Below are 16,490 nucleotides of genomic sequence, written 5' to 3'. Positions count from 1 at the left end.
ACCACTGACGAGGGTAGTTAAGCGTGATTTAATAGGGAGAATCGTTAGTAGCAGTAAGAGGATTACTGTGTGTGTGTGTGTTTAAACCTCTCTCTCTCTCTCTCTCTCTCTCTCTCTCTCTCTCTCTCTCTCTCTCTCTCTCTCTCTCTCTCTCGTAATGCTGCCACACAGTCTTCCACTTACAGGTTTCATCAAGAAGTTTTAGTGTGGGTTTCTTTTCCTACCAAGCGTTCCTACGGGTGCAATGGCGCCTCCTAGGACCTGTTTGGGCTAATAGGTCCTAGGAATAAGGGGTCCTAGGAATAAGGGGTCCTAGGAATAAGGGGTCCTGGGAATAAGGTCCTAGCTCTAATAGGCCCTGAATGATGGGTCCGAGGAATAATGGGTCAGGGTTAATGAGCCCTGGGCCTAATGAGTCTCAGGAATAATGGGTCCTAGGCCTAATTAATCCTAAGCCTATTGGGGTTCAAGCCTAATGGCCACTTATACAACTTGACTTATTGGCCACTCAGAGAGCTTACTTACCTGGCCACTCAGAGAGCTTACTTACCTGGACCCGACAACACAAGCGTAAACTGTGATAATACACACACACACACACACACACAGACACACACACACACACACACACACACACACACACACACACACACACACACACACACACACACACACACACACACACACACACACACACACATGAGTGCTTGTCTGTCATATCTCACTGGGTTTTCCTCCTGTTGATAAAGTGAGGGACAACCGGAGCCGACCTAAGTGATAGCGGCGCGTGAAGTAGTAGTGTAGATAATAGAGATAGAAATAGATTGATAGTTAGAGTAGAATCCTTATGAAAGCTTGTAGTTGATGTAGCATGTATATAAACAATGCTAATATACAGCTCCTCTCTCTCTCTCTCTCTCTCTCTCTCTCTCTCTCTCTCTCTCTCTCTCTCTCTCAAGGGCACAGCAGCAGGTAGAGGTAGAACACACAGGTAGAGATCATTAATGGTTGGTCCTCCTTAAATGACTCTCCCTACCTGTGACCTTTGACCTCAGCCCTCCAGATCGTGCCCACAGCGCCAGGCACCAGCGGCTCCTCAACACCAAACTTTGTAATTGTTATTTTCTGTTTATTTGGTCTTTTACTTTCACGATTCGGTCTGATTTGGTCATTAGGCACTCTCACTGGTCTTGGGAGAGGAACAGCTGTGTCCCACTCTCACTCCCTCTCCTCCCACTCTCTTCCCACCCCTCTCTCTCTCTCTCTCTTCCCTCACCCCTCTCCTCCTCCCCTCTCTTTCCCTCACCCCTCCTCTCTTTCCCTCACCCCTCCCTCCTCTCTCTTCCTCACCCTCCCTCCCTCTTTTTTTTTTTTTTTTTTTTTCCCCCTCTCTCCCTCCCCCTCCCCCTTAATCTCACATTTAGGTTAAGGATATACAACACAGTGATAACCCTCCCTTCCTGAATATATCTCTCTCCCTTAGTACTTCTCCCTTAACCCATCTTTTCCCTCCCTACCCCCCTCCTCTCTCTTCTCTTCTCTCCCTTACCCATGTCACCCTTACATTCTCTACCTTACTCTCCCTCTCTCTGTCCCTTACTACTTCTCTCTCAGATAGGGAGAAGAGAGAAGAGAAGAGAGAGAGAGAGAGAGAGAGAGAGAGAGAGCATCATTGGAAGAGAAACTCACACACGAGACCTTGACACTCTTGGCGGAGGCGTCACGAGGACAGGTGCGAGGCCAGCAGATAATGAAGCGTCGATAACAGGTGTAACAATCTCGAGAACAAAGGCGAGGACAACTAACCTAACGAAGCCTCAAAGACAAACATACAGACAGACTAAAGAAGCCTCGAAAAATACGACAAAATTGTTACGTCAACTTTACACCTGTCACCTCCCCCCACCTGTCACCCCCCCACACCCTGTCACTCTACCTCCCCACACCTGTCATCACCCTCCACACCTGTCACCACCCCCACACCTGTCACCCACCCCCACACCTGTCACCTACCTCCCACACATGTCACCCACCTCCCCACACACCTGTCACCTACCTCCCCACACCTGTCATCACCCCACACCTGTTACCTACCTCCCCACACCTGTCACCTACCCCCACACTTGTCACCATCTTCCACACTCCTATTCACCTCCACACCTGTCTCACCCCACACCTGTCACCTAGCTCCCCACACAGGTCATCACCACGAAATTAATTTGTTAACATTCCGTGTAAAAGTGACCAACACACCTGTATTATCCTTTTACCTCTCGCATTGAATACCTGATTAATTTGCTGTACAGTATTCGAGAAATGTTATCGTGGTGAGAAGAGAGACACGTGTGGTGCCCAGCTGGTGCCAAGGCCTCGTGGTGCCAGGTGGTGCCAAGGCCTCGTGTGGTGGTGCCAGGTGGTGCCAAGGCCTCGTGTGGTGCCAGCTGGTGCCAAGGCCTCGTGTGGTGCCAGGTGGTGCCAAGGGCCTCGTGTGGTGCCAGACCTCGTGTGTGCCAAGGCCTCGTGTGGTGTCAGATGGTGCCAAGGCCTCGTGTGGTGCCAGCTGGTGCCAAGGCCTCGTGTGGTGTCAGGATGGTGCCAAGGCCCTGTGTGGTGCCAGACCTCGTGTGGCATGGACCTCGTGTGGTGTCAGCTGGTGCCAGAAGAAGAGGAAGGAGTTTAATATTGGCTCCTGTAAGACGCCTGAAGTATGACCTTGTGTGTGTTGTTTACGTGAGGTGGTGGTGGTGCTGTAGTGTGAGGGCTCCACCACACTCCTCACCATCACACTACACCATACTCATCACCACACTCCTCACCTCACCCCCAACACCCCACCCCCACCCTCAACACCCTCAACACCCTCACCCCACCCCCACCCTACACCCTCAACACCCTCACCTCACCTCCTACACCCTCACTACACACACACCAGCACGAGCGACCATTCACCTTCTCAGTGTTACCTGGTGTTGATGACGTCCTCCAGGTGTGCTTATTGGTATATACACGGGTATGTCCTTGATGGTGTATACTTGGTGTAGGATCTGACGTATAATATATTTTGGGTATACTAACATATTCGTTGGGTGTGTGTGTGTGTGTGAGTGTGTGTGTGTATTCATATTACCGCTCATACACACACAAGATACAACTACAACTAGCACTGTGCTGCGATTGGTCAATATCAGGCCGTAACAACCACAACTACTGAATTGCCATTGTGGTGAGATACTCGGGAAGACTACACCAATCTTGTCCAAATTGGCGGAATCTTCCACAACCTGAGTCTTGGGGGATTGGCGGCGGGTATGGGGGATGATGGAGGGCGGGGGGAGGGAGTGGGGGGATGATGGAGGGCGGGGAAGTCACTGTAACCGCTGTACTTAATAAATCCTTTGAAAATGTGTATTTGTTTATCAGTTTATATATCAAAGTCGTTTATTTTATCTTTCCACTCTCTGATTTTATTTATTTTTCATTGTTTTATTCATCTATTTTATCTATCTTATTAATATATAATTCTTGGTTCATATTACCAATTGTTGCGTGTCAGTAACTCAGAATAAGGCACTAGCCCTAACACCTGTAGAGTTACCTGCCCGTGACTCTCATTAGAGCTCACGAATTTCTAAGACTCGGAACCTAACCTAACCTCAGCCCACCTACCAACACACTTCCTCACCCAGCCAAAACACCAACCCACTCACTCAAACCCACCTAATTTCCCACCCACCCAACTAGCCCACCCACCCACCTAGCCCACCCCACACCATTGTCCTTCGTTCGACCTCTATTTTACATTTGTTTTCACGCACCCTCTTCCCGTCTCACTTCTCCTCCCGTCTCTTCTCTCCTCGCTATCTTCCTTCCCAGCCCCTTCCACTCCTCACTCTCCACCTCTCCCACCTGCTCCAACATTCTCATCCACCTTTCACCCCCTGCTCTGGCACCTCACACTCAACGTGGGGCGTGAGGAAGAAGTAGGGGTGGTGATGCTGGCGTCCTACTCTCCCGGCGTCCTTCAAGTGTCCTACGGCGTCATACACACCTATTGGTGGAGGAGGGTGGAGGGGTGGAGGAGTAGAAGTGGAGGAAGGAGGGATAGAGAGATGGAGTGAAGGTGGATGGAGGGGTGGAGGAGGGCATGGAATGAACCTATCCCCCCCCCCCAGGTAGTGTTAGGGCGCTTAATTAATCATCAGGTGCAAGGAGGGGCTAATCTTCAGGTGTGTTGGGGGAGTCAATTAGTACCTACCTGTCTCTGCAACACACCTAAGTTTGTTTACATAGTGAAGGTCCAGTGATTCACCTCAACAGTTTACCAGATATTGTGAGGAACTTCTCGCACCACCTAGTATATTGCCCCCTGTCCACCACCCCCATCCCTGTCCACCACCCCCACCCTGTCCACTATCCCCCACCCCTGTCCACTACCCCCACCCCTGTCCACTATCCCCCACCCCTGTCCACTACCCCCACCCCTGTCCACTATCCCCCACCCCTGTCCACTACCCCCATCCCTGTCCACTCACCCCCATCCCTGTCCACTACCCCCCACCCCTGTCCACTATCCCCACCCCTGTCCACTACCCCCACCCCTGTCCACTACCCCCACCCCTGTCCACTACCCCCACCCCTGTCCACTACCCCCACCCCTGTCCTACCCCCCACCCTGTCCACTACCCCCTACCCCTGTCCCTCCCCCCACCCCTGTCCACTACCCACCCCTGTCCACTACCCCCACCCCTGTCCCCACCCCCCACCTGTCCCTACCCCTACCCCTGTCCACTACCCCCTACCCCTGTCCACTACCCCCACCCCTGTCCACTACCCCCTACCCCTGTCCTACCCCCCCCCCTGTCCCTACCCCCACCCCTGTCCACTACCCCTACCCCTGTCCACACCACCCCCCCACCCCTGTCCACACCCCTACCCTACCCCCGAGTCTTGAACCATCACCCTCTCAGCTTCTTCAGTTGTTCACGCCTGACAGAAGACTCAAGGTTACTCGGTGAACAGAGAATGAACATTCAGAAATGATTTTAAAGTGAAGGTGTTAGGTGAGGTGTACACGTCATCTTGGTGAGAGGGATGGGGGTAGAAAAGGTGACGGGATGGGGGTAGTGAGGGGAGGTGAGGGGAGTAGAGTATGGAAAGAATCTGTTCATAAAAACGGGGATTTCACTGTTGATGTATACTGTTAACGGTAGGATTTGTGGGATACCGTTGAAGGATTATGTGTTTGTTTTTTCTTTTGTTAATTATCACTGTAGGACGGTGGCGTGTGACTTCCAGGATGCTGCAAATTTCACCGCTGACTTACATTTGGTGGATTATAAATTTCACATGGGGATTTCACTGCTGACACGTGACTTATAGGGTGTAAAAATTCTGTGTATTTGTTGTATTGGAAGTATTATATGTATGGGGATTTTATAGTGTCGGTGTGGTGGTGGTGTTGAGAGTAGTAGTTATGGTGAGTGGGTGTGTGTATGGTGGTGGTGTGGTAGAGAGTAGTAGTTATGGTGAGTGGTGGTGTGTGGTGGTGTGGGAAGAGTAGTAGTTATGGTGAGTGGTAGTGTGTGTGTGGTGGTGTGAGTAAAGTAGTGATGAGGGAGTGGTAGTGTGTGGTGGTGGTGTGGTAGAAGTAGTAGTTATGGTGAGTGGTAGTGTGTGTGGTGGTGGTGTGTTAAAGTTATGGTGGTGGTAGTGTGTGTGTGTAGTGGTGTGTTAGTAGTGGTAATAATAATAATAATAATTAACGGTTTATTGAAAGGAAGCTTGGCAGAAGTCTGAAAATATACAGTTACATAATTGGGGAATGGGTTTTCGAATTACAAATAATATACAAATAACATAATTGATATAAATAAGATATATAATAACTAGATGGGGAAAAGCTCAAACTACAGTTCATTTCAACATAGTGACAGTGCAAGAAGTAGTGTTTACTGGGAGTGAATACACTGGTTTATTACAAGTTATTGATAATTTTTACAATGGTTGGGACTGGGCTGTTCTTATAGCGATCAGTTCGTGCACGTATGGGCTGGATGCGGTTGTGGTGTCGAACAGCAATTCTCGGCTAGGGATCTCAGGTGGTAGTAGGAGCCGGTGTCGAGGATGGTGTGAAGCTCTTACCAAATTTGCAGATGAGGTCGTGGTGATAGTCAGTGAGAGTCGAAAGGGTCAGTGTGTGGTGATGATGGTGGTGTGTGGTAGTGTTAGTGTGTGTGTTGTGTGTGTGTGTGTGTGTGTGTGTGTGTGTGTGTGTGCGGTGGTGTAGTGGTACTTGTGACGGGTGAGGTCACGAGTCATCACTGGTACACTTCCTCCTGCTGCAGTAGTCAGGGAACCACGCACTCTACTCCACATCCTAAGTCCTTGAATATCTCACCTCTCCCTTTCTCCCTCACTCCCTTCCTTCCTTCCTTCCTTCCTCTCCCTCCCTTTCTTATTCCCTCACTCCCTTCCTTCCTTATTCCCTCACCCCCTTCCTCCTTCCTTCCCTTCTTCCTCTCTCTCCCTTCTGTTCCTCCCTTCCTTCCTTCTTCCTCCTCTCTATCATACCTCCCCCTTTACTTCCTGTGGCACCTCCTCCTTCCTCTTCTTTTTCTTTCCTCCCTCTTCTTCTCCCGCCTCTCTCTCCTCCTTCTCACCATCATTTCCTCCTACATCCTGTCTCCATCAGTTCAAGCATAACAAATTACTCCTCATCTACTTCCATCACTATATTTCCTGTGTGTGTGTGTGTGTGTGTGTGTGTGTGTGTGTGTGTGTCCGGTATCACCACACACAAGTACATCAACACTACCAGCTGTCACATCCTCGTCCACGAAGATAAATGAATACTCTAATACACCTAACCTAACCTAACCTGACCTGACCTGACCCCACCTAACCTAACTTAACCTAACCTGACCTGACCTGACCCCACCTAACCTACGTACTCCACCTAACCATTTATCCTACCTCACTTAACTACCTTGTTCTCTCGTCGTGAATGAGTTAATGGCAGGTTCGTTAGCCAGGTATTGAGAGTTTCGTCATAAGGTAAATTGATCCGATCATTCCCAAAGGACTTTAAGGGGGTGGGGGGGGGCAGTTTTTATCCCCCCCTCCTTATGAAAGCGAAGGCGATGGGTGGTGTTATAGAGCAATCATCCCTCCTGTGTGTGTTTGTCTGTTCCGGTGTTTATATCGTGTTTAAAGCCCATTGATTGGATTGATAGGTATGTTGTTTTTTTTGTATTTTGTTCACTGTAGATTGATTACAGGTGAGTGTATTGTATCATGTTGTGGTACAGTGTATAGTGTCGACCGTCATATTGTGTACCGTAGATTAATATTTACGTCAGTTAGTTGCGGGTTTTTTTTTGGGGGGTGACTTTATTTAATTAAGGGAGATTTTGTTTTAAACTTAGGAATCCTTTGAGATTTTTTTTTTTTACTTGGCGTCTACCTGAGTGTGAGTAGATATGTGGGAAAATGTGTGTGTGTGTGTGTGTGGTGTTCCCAGAGGTTCAGGTGCATTACACACACACACACACACACACACTTCCGACTAACCTTGAGTCTTCACCCACCTGCTTCCTGCCGCAATTATCTTACCTGCATCCCCGAGCTTGTGACACTTCTCTCTTGTTACACACTTCTCGTGACACTCGCTCATCAGGCATATATCCCTCATTAGGGCCCACACCTGCTGGCTGTTCCATGGACCACTCAGGTGGGTAATTGAACAGGTGTGCAATTGAGCCTCACACTGCTATAGTTTCCACCTAGACTACTGTGCAGGTTGTGTCATTAGGGAATTCATACCTGCCAGCTGTTCCCTCTAATATCTTACAGGTGTGTCATTGAATCACACACCTACCGGATGCTACCTGGATCTGTACAGGTGTGTTTTTGGTGCATTTACCTGTGTTTGATCCGCTGGTTCCCACTGTACAGGACACCATACAAGAACTTGTTTATAGTGAACACGAACACTATACACAGTACTGTAAGTAATGGCGGGAAGGAGGAGCTGTAGGTAATTAGATACACCTGTAATTAATGTGCTGCTCTTGTTGTCATTACCTTGTTTACCTTGTTCTGTTGTTACCTGTCACCTAACACCTTCTGCCACTACACACCATCACTACCACCACAACACCACCACCACGTCTTAACTTAATGAACAGAGGTAAAGCGTTTATGAGTCATCCCAGGCGTTTGTCACGTGTACCTGGTGTCACGTGTACCTGGTGTCCCTTGTACCGGGTGTCACGTGTACCGGGTGTCACGTGTCACAAGCAAGCTGGAAAAGGATGTGGGATAATTGAGAAAATTTTAGAATTACTTGAAGATTTTAGGCACCTTAGCTTATTACACCTGAAGAGTAATCACCTCTAATGCTACCTGTGGGGTTAGGTTAGGTTAGTTAAGCGTTAAAGTGGTTAGGTTAGGTTAGGTTAGTTAAGCGTTAAAGTGGTTAGGTTAGGTTAGTTAAGCGTTAAAGTGGTTAGGTTAGGTTAGTTAAGCGTTAAAGTGGTTAGGTTAGGTTAGTTAAGCGTTAAAGTGGTTAGGTTAGGTTAGTTAAGCGTTAAAGTGGTTAGGTTAGGTTAGTTAAGCGTCAAAGTGGTTAGGTTAGGTTAGTTAAGCGTTAAAGTGGTTAGGTTAGGTTACAGTACAGTGCACGACCAATACTGACTCACCCCAGTCATCAATATTCCTCAGTAGAGATTCGAACGTGGGTTGACTTAATTGATCTGACCGCTTGGTGACATAACCACTCCTCCACCGTTCTCTGTCTGCCCCCCCCCCCGTGACGTAACAGCTCCTCCGCAAGTCTTGAGTTCCCTTGAGTACGATTATCTTGAGTTACGTAAATCAGAAAATAGTTAAAGGTCCCCCCCCCCCAGTATCGTATAAATAAATGGAGGTCTTAAAATGCCAGTACTGTACCTAAGAGGGTTTACCTGAAGATTAGACACCCTAGTTTATTTTACCTGAGGGATTAGGTTAGGTTAATTTAAGTTAGGGTAGGTTAGATTAGGATTAATTAGGTTAAATTAATTTAGGTTACCTTTAGGGTGGTTAATCTTCACCCTACACCTTTCCCTCTCACTTTCACCTTTCCCTCTCACTCTTACCCTTCCCTCTCACTCTCACCCTTCCCTTCTCACCCTTCCTCTCACTCTCACCCTTCCCTCTCACCCTTCCCTCTCTCCTCACCCTTCCTCTCACTCTCACCCTTCCCTCTCACCCTTCCCTCTCACTCTCACCTCTCCTCTCCCCTTCCCTCTCATCCTCACCCTCTCCTCTCACCCTTCCCTCTCACCTTCCTCTCACTCACCCTTCCCTCTCATCTCTCACCCTTCCCTCTCACCCCTGTTCTTCCCCTCTATCAATGATTCCCCTCTTCTCGTCTCTGTCTATTTCCCTTATCTCATTCTCCCCCTCTTCCTTTCTTTCTTTGCTCTCCCCTCTCACCCTCCCCTTGCCCTTCCGTGTTTTTCCCCTGTCATACTGGTCCTCCTTCCCCTCACTCTTCCATCACTCTCACCCTCTCCTCACTCCCCTCACCTTCACCCCCCACCCCTCGCCTGACTGCTCTCTCACTTTCCCCTCACCCCTCACTCTCCCCTCACCCCTCAGAGACACAGCTAAACACGTAATCCGTATTTAGCTTATTCCCCAGCTTATTCCTCAGATTATTTTTTAGCTTATTTCTCATCTCTTCTCTATGATATTTCAGAATTTTTTTGTATATCATAAAAGAGTCTCAGTTTAATATGAATGCTTTAACGTAACTATCCAATTAGGTAGTTAAGAATGGGATAATGGGTAGGTCGTTAACATCCCATTCGAGGGCTTGAATAGGGTTAAGAAGTGTACTGTGTAATCAAATATATTTATCAGTATGGTTACTATGATATATTGTATGCAGTACTTGGTATGTAAAGGGTGTGTGGTGGTGTGAGTGTGTGGTGGTGTGAGTGTGTGGTGGTGTGAGTGTGTGGTGGTGTGGGTGTGGTGGTGTGGGGGTGTGGTGGCGTGGGTGTGTGGTGGTGTGAGTGTGTGGTGGTAGTATGGATGTGTGTGTGGTGTGGGTGTGGTGGCGGTGTGTGGTGTGTGTGTAGTGTGATGTGGTGGTGTGTGTGTGGTGTGTGGTAGTGTGTGGTGTGGGTGTGTGGTAGTGTGTGGTGTGGTGTGTGTGTGATCTAACACACTCCTTACCTGTACCTCATGTCCTTCACACACTCCTGTGAATCTTCAGCTGATAACAGAGGTGTGAGGAAGGGCATGGGCGTTAGTGTCCAGAGGAGGTGAAGAATATAACTGTTGATAAGAGAAGTAATGGTACAGTTGTGTGTGTGTGTGTGTGTGTGTGTGTGTGTGTGTGTGTGTGTGTGTGTGTGTGTGTCTGTGTGTGTGTGTGTGTGTGTGTGTCTGTGTGTGTGTGTTTTTAAGTCTCTTCCTACTTTTCTACATTGCTACCTTCCCTATTTCGTCTGTCATACCCCCCCACACACACATACACTCATCCTGGGGGGGATACAAACACCATTTATTAAAGTCTACCCGGTAAAAGAAAACGAAAATAAAAATACGTTTTCTTTGATGGGAGACTCGAGTCCTAAATAATCAAATTGGTCATAAAATCACAAATATTCAGGTGATATTATGTGTTGACATGTTTGTTTACATATATAACTAGACACTATGTAAAGAATCTGTTGTGTTTTATTACTCTTTGTTGATATGAAGTTTAACCCCCCTTGTGTTGAATAAAATCGTCTGGCGTTAACCAAATAGTGCCCCCCCTCCCTCCCCCCATAGTGAAGATGTTAATAGTATTTTAGCGTCGTTTGATATTTAGTACTTTGAAGTTGTATATAATTTTATGGGTACGGTGAAGAAAGTACTCAACAGTCACTCATGAACCCGGAGAGATTCGGACTCGTGAACCTCAGGTAGTAGTAGAGACTGATGCATTAGTCTGTTCATAATTGCTTCGGATTCACGAGTCTGAATCTCTCCGGGTTCATGGTGGAGGAGAGGCGACATGACTTGTGTGGGTGACTTTAGTGTTGTGTACATGAGGTGATGGGTGAGAGGGGATGGGTGAGGGTGGGTGGGTGAGAGAGTGGGTGTATGTGGGTCAGGTCTAGTTAACTCTTGTACAGTGAGATAACGAGATAAGAGAACACAGCAGCTCAAGGGACTACACCGCTCTGATGTCTTATCTCTGAGTTCACCCGATGATTAGACACCCTAACCTAACCCTAACCTAACCTAACCTAACCTAACGCTAACTTAACCTAACCTAACCTAACCTAACCACTATTATATACCTAAAACTACACACGTATTTCACTGTCGTTCCAGATTAAATTTTGTCATTATTAAACTCAACCTTAAATTGCTCTTACCTGTCGTTTACACCTGAACCTTGGACTGTGTCTGTATTACCGAGGTTCAGGTGAGAGAGGTGAGTGGTGTTACCGAGGTTGTGTTATCAGGGGTACGTATCTCTCTCTCTCTCTCTCTCTCTCTCTCTCTCTCTCTCTCTCTCTCTCTTGTGTCTCCTACCTGGCGATAACACCTAGAGTGCTTCGCGTAAGTGAGGTGTGGGGAGGAAGGTAATAGGAAGGTGGGGGCATGATGGAGGGGGTATGAAGGTGGGGGGAGTGATGGAGAGAAGGGAAGAGAGGGAAAATGAGGAGGGAGAGAAAGAGTAGTGGGTGGTGGCAAGGTGTACCCAGGGTGTCGCTAAGGTGTACCCAGGTGGAAAATTTATTGCCAGGTAAGACTGTGGTGAAGGTGACTTACCTGTGATAATGGTATAACTCACCTAACCTAAATTTGCTTTTTTCTCCTCTTAGTTCACTTCCTCTTTTATATTTTCATCTTCTTCCTCTTCCCTTTCATCATCCTTTTCCCTGCCTCCTCCTCTTCGTCCTACTCTTCTTCCTCATTTTCCACCTCCTTATCATCATCTTCATCAATCCTCCTCCTCTTCTTCCTCTTCCTCTTCCTCTTCTTCTTCCTCTTCCTCTTCTTCTTCCTCCTCCTCCTCGTCCTCTTAAGACAACCTCCTCAAAGTAAACAAACACGTGAAGGACTTTTAAACTCTCTTGATTGTCGGCGAGGTCATACAGCTCCCTCTCTCTCCCTCACCTCCCTCTCTCCCTCCCTTACCTGCCCCTCCCTCACCTCCCTCCCTCATTTCTCTTCCTCCCTCACTTCTCTCTCTCTCTCTCACTCTCTCTTCCTCATTCTCCCTCACTTCTTTATTCATTCTCCCTCCTTCTCCCTCCCTTTCTCCCTCCCTACCTCATTATTTTGTGATTAGGATTTTACGATTAGAACTCTGAGATCAGGATTTTGAGATTAGAAGCTAGAGATTAGGCATTTGAGATCAGGACTGAGAGATTGAGTATTTATCGATTGCGATTTTGAGATTAGGACTTTCTGAGATAAGTATTGGATTACACTGTTAAAGGGGTCGACGGGAGAAGGATTTGAAGAACTTTATGGTCCCCTCAGATGAGATTGGATCAGTTTTTTTTTTTTGACGTAATGGTGGAATTCGATGTCGCTTGAGGGTGAAATAGGCGATCGGATTCTCCCCTGGCGACTGTATAAGGAAAATGATGGAGTCTATTGCGTCTTCATTTCATTTATACATCTTTTGTTTATGTTTAATTCGGTTTTTATTTATTTATTCTCTATTTCATTTTTTTATTTGTTGTAATTTTTTTTAAGTTAGTTTATTTATTGTAGTTCATTGTTTGTTTGTTTTATTTTATTTCGTTTATTTTTTTCACCGGGAATAATAATGATAATAATAATAATAATAATGATAATAATAATAATAATAATAATAATAATAATAATAATAATAATAATGCATATGGCAATGACAGCGACTGACAATAATTAACAATAACAACAAGATCAACATTGATAACAATAACAACAACAACAGCAACAATAACAACAAGAACAATAACAACAAACCCGTAGAAATAGCCTCCCCGTTTTATCAACAGACCAGAGGTAAGTTGAAGCCCCAAGATGCAACAGAAAACAATAGAGTGTCATAAACCTGTATTTTACAAGTCAATAAAATGCATCAATTCCATCAATTTCAATCCAGTCTTGACTCTTTCAATCTGTAGAGTTGGTTTATTGAGGATTTTGGGACGAGAGTTTTCCAGGAGGCATTTTTAGTGAAACCTCCATTTAACGGATTATATGGGAGAGATGAGTCCGGTATATGGAGGTTGTCACTGTATAGTCCCTTCCAGCAGTGTGTGTGTGTGTGTGTGTGTCCGCTATTCATGACTCACCACCCCTAAACCGAAAATAATATCATTTTTTTTTGTCCCCAACATTCAACAGCGGGGAACGACAGGACGATAAACCTCATCTCCATCGATACTGTAAAGGCCCTGATTCGTCCCTGGGCCCGTGAGTCGTCCCTGGGCCCCTGATTCATAGAGTTGTTCCTGAGAGAGAGAGAGAGGCCTTGAAATCTTAAAAAAACAAAAGAAACTTAAGAGCTGTATAATCATCCACACATTAAGAGACCTAAACAACCCAACTGACTTAACCACAGACAACCAACATAAACACTACCGCAATGGCTTCCAGATGGCGCTGAGACTTGACCGTGACTACATAAAGCTCATTCCCACACACCCACACACTACATAACGTTCATTCCCACAAACCCCACACCACCCTACCCCCACCACCCCCACACCCCATCTCGGTAAAGAAAATCAAAATCATAACACATAAATAAAAACAAAAAGATCCTTGAAGAGATACTATGTACTCGGGTTGACGTACTGGCAGGATCATGGTGTTGAAGATGTCGAGTAATGATTCACACGAGTCTGGTACATCTCTCTCTCTCTCTCTCTCTCTCTCTCTCTCTCTCTCTCTCTCTCTCTCTCTCTCTCTCTCTCTCCGTCTGTTTCCCCTCTTCACTGTGTTTTGTTCCTTTCCCCTCTTTTTTTCTTCATCCTCCCTCTTCCCCTTACACCCCTCTCATCTTTCCCTCTTCCCCCTCTCTCACATGTTCTTCCCCCTTTCTTCCCTCCTCCAGTTTTTCCCTTTCCACTTTCCATACTTTTTTTTAACCTTTCTTTCTCTCTGTCCCTTTCATTTATTCCTATACCCTCCTCTCCTCTCTCGTCAGCTTCGTCTCTCTCTCTCTCGTCAGCTTCGTCTCTCCTCTCTCGTCCTTCACGTCTCTCTCCCTTCCCATCCTTCCGTCTCCTCCCACCGATCTACTCTCTCTCTCTCCTTTTTCATCATCTTCCCCTTTTCCCACCTTGAGGTTGTATGTATGTGTCTTGTATCAGCATGTATGTATGTGTGTCACAGTCACAACACCTGTTCAATAATCTTCTGGGAAGAGTACAGGTAAATGTGCCCGAACTCACTACTATTTCTCTTTCCTTCCTTCCTTCCTTCCTTCCTTCCTTCCTTCTTCCCTCCTTCCTTCTTCCTTCCTTCCTTCCTTCCTTCTATAATACCAGCTCCTCAGTACTCCATTAAGGCACCACATCATCAGGTTCCATCTCTTGTATATAATTACATATGAGTATGGCCCCCCTTTCACTGGTTAACAGGTACCGGACTAGTGGGTGGGTCTCACCTGTCTCTGGTATTACAGGCATTGGAGTGGCCCGTAGGCAGTACCTCATTATACCTAAACTGACAGAGAAGCGTCCTGTTGAGTATGGCCTTGAATTACCTCTTGTGCTTGGTAACCCTCACTCCCCTCCCCCAAACAACGCCATGGTACCCCTCTGTAGCCGCCATCACCCCCCCTCACCCAGGTTAATTAAGACAGGTAGATACGTCCGTCCCATTAATTTTGAAATAACTTTTAAACTTAGGATCTTATGAAAATCTGGCTCAGGTGTGTACTCTCGTTAATTGACAAACGTACCTGTACCGTAATGACCCTAATTAGGCATCGGGTATATGTCATTAGTGATATAAGTTCATTAACTCCCTAAGTGGATTAAATTATCAAATGAAGTAGTTAAGTTAATGGAATTTTTGTGTAAGTGAATTGTGAAATGGTGAATAAATTAGTGTAATCAAGTGTAATTATGTAATCCAGCAGTGATTAATTAGTACAGGTAAATCAATTTTAAATTTATTGTGGTCAAATAGGTAAATGTTATTATGTGGTCAAGTAAGAGTTGTAGTTAATGGTTAAATGATGCTTGAATTATATGGTTAAATAAATAAATTAACAAACTGACACCTAAAAAAAAATAATCAAATAAGACTTCCATTTTATTACGTAATTAAAGGATTAAATAATTACCTTTACGTTTCACCTTAAATCCAACAGGTAAATTATCACACCTTCACTTAACCTAACCTAACCATACGAACCTTTATGAAACCTGGACGATAATAACCAATAACCTGGATGACATAACAGTGGGTGAACAAGGTGGTAGTGGTCAGGTGAGCGAATCAGGCGTAATATAATGTTAACCTCTCGTTGTGTAATGGACTCCAAGAATGATTGTCAATAAACTGTAAGATAATTAAATGGTTGAATAAGATTGAGTAAATAAACTGGATTGCAATTACACGGTGGTTGATGATAGTGAGAGAGCTCTGTGATTGGTAGTTTTTTTGTTTGTTGTTATTGTTGTTTTTGTTATTATTATTATTGTTATTATTATTATTATTATTATTATTATTATTATTATTATTATTATTATTATTATTATTATGTAAACATCTACAGCATCCTTAACCGTATTTATGAATTAGTTAAAGACCAACCCAAGTTCTTCACATATACAATAGGCAATAATAGTCACTAGGGAGAGTGTACATAGTGCTGATAATTGCCATTCTAAAGCCGGGGTGCACTTCAGCCCTTGTAGCACGGAGGTAGACCCCCCACCTTAACCTTATTTGGTGTCAAGTCATTAACCGTTTACCTGTTAATTTTACGGGTTATTGTGACTTACCTTTAGTGGAGGTGAATTTGTTGATGGTTAATTAGTACTCAGGTGTAAATAGTATGTAAAAGGAAGGTAATGTGTTATAGGTTACCTGAATATTATATAACGTAGTTTATTTTACCTGAAGAATCACCCCCCCCCCCTAATTCTACCTGGGGATTATATTAGGTTAAGTTAGGTTAGCATTTGGGTGCTTGTTTTAAATATCATGTAACTTAACCTAACCTAACCTAACAAAGGAGAGTAGCTAATTGCCCAACTACCTCCCACGTGTTGCAGAGTGAATGGCGTGATGATGATGATGATGCACATGTTGCCAATAATTGCAACAAAAATAGGTTACATAAGCGGCGGTGAAGCGGATGGTCTCTCTCTCTCTCTCTCTCTCTCTCTCTCTCTCTCACTCTCCTGCACACCGTGAGAGACCCCATCTGACTGTCCTCCTCTCTCTCTCACGGTGTACAGGGAGAGAGGGGGTAGGGGAGA

Source organism: Homarus americanus, unplaced genomic scaffold, assembly GCF_018991925.1.
Source record: "Homarus americanus isolate GMGI-L3 unplaced genomic scaffold, GMGI_Hamer_2.0 scaffold24430, whole genome shotgun sequence".
Classification (NCBI taxonomy): domain Eukaryota; kingdom Metazoa; phylum Arthropoda; class Malacostraca; order Decapoda; family Nephropidae; genus Homarus; species Homarus americanus.
The sequence above is the reverse complement of the archived record's forward strand: the minus strand, read 5'-3'. Positions refer to the sequence as shown.